At 41.6% G+C, this 1,143-nt stretch overlaps 1 protein-coding gene across 1 annotated transcript in view; it reads right to left on the bottom strand.

Annotated features, from left to right (window-relative positions):
* The window catches only part of LOC108753443 (probable muscarinic acetylcholine receptor gar-2), a 38,151-nt gene extending 37,375 nt beyond the window's left edge, over positions 1 to 776 (bottom strand). Inside the window, exon 1 of the mRNA XM_018495002.1 lies at positions 587 to 776. The gene's annotated coding sequence lies outside the window, so the exon portion shown is untranslated. The remainder of the gene's footprint in view (positions 1 to 586) is intronic.
* Between the last annotated feature and the right edge of the window lie 367 nt (positions 777 to 1,143).

Raw genomic sequence — 1,143 nt, 5'->3', positions numbered from 1 at the left:
ATATTTAATAAATATTCTCTTGCGTGCATTTTAAAGAATTGTTAGACACGTTTACGATTTATTTTCTCTCATATTACATTTATTATGGCGTGTAATGTGTATCTAGTTAAAATAAAGTAAAAATAATTTAATTTCAATTATTAATTATTTCCGGCTAAATAATGATTTCATATTTATCCATATATTGAAACAGATATACTAAAAAAGTACTTGCAATAAGATAATATTCGATGACTTGTCTTTGAGCGATGACTATGAAATTAAGATTTACGATAAAAAACTAGAAAAGAAAATTACATTAGTTTATTCCACGCTTGAATTAGAAACGCTTAATTTTGCTAAATCTTTTATCTAAAAATAATGTACGATGGGAATTCCAGAATAAGCTTGTATTTTTAATTCTATCAAAAAGAATGAAAGAAGTTGAGTTGAGCTCTATCTCTTCTATTAAATAATCACGCCTGACCCTCGCTTCGTGTCTGACGATAAAAGCTCGACGTGCAGACCCAAAACCTCTTTGCGTAATCGACATGATCGGATATCCTACCGGAAAGCACGGCAACAAGTAAGCAAGTGATAGCCTCACCTCGTGCGCCCTCCGTCCGGAGGACAGAGCCAAAGTAGGCCACCGGAACTCCGAAACTTCAACCCTTAGTGCTCCACGCGGACGCACGAACGCGAGTTCTTACTTCCATCTTCCGTATACGCGTCGGCGCCAAGTTTTTCGATCGGCACGCGACGACTATCACCTCACAGCGTGACGACCGGTGGTCGTATATCGCTTCACGGCGTTGGTACATCGATGATTCGGTAAAAGTCAATCGGCACTCGAAGTTCAGCCAAGAATTCCATAAACGTCGACACTACCCTTGAGCGTCCTTTGAACGGCCTTAACATGTATATCCGGATCGTCTCCGACCTCTCGTCGCAAAAGATCACCGTGTCTAATCAATTCGATCGTTCTAGATCATAATCTGCGTTCAACAATAGCGCTCGATCGTCCTTGGCGATAAGCTCGGCTCGTTGGGTGTCCGACGGAGTACGAAACTTGAGGAGATAGCCTTGTCGAGGACGTTAAATCACCGGACACTCGGACACAATCCACCGAGACATTTTCGCGCGCGATGTCCCTCTGGTCATCGC

The sequence above is a fragment of the Trachymyrmex septentrionalis genome, unplaced genomic scaffold, assembly GCF_001594115.1.
Source record: "Trachymyrmex septentrionalis isolate Tsep2-gDNA-1 unplaced genomic scaffold, Tsep1.0 scaffold7, whole genome shotgun sequence".
NCBI classification, from domain to species: domain Eukaryota; kingdom Metazoa; phylum Arthropoda; class Insecta; order Hymenoptera; family Formicidae; genus Trachymyrmex; species Trachymyrmex septentrionalis.
The sequence above is the reverse complement of the archived record's forward strand: the minus strand, read 5'-3'. Positions and strand labels throughout refer to the sequence as shown.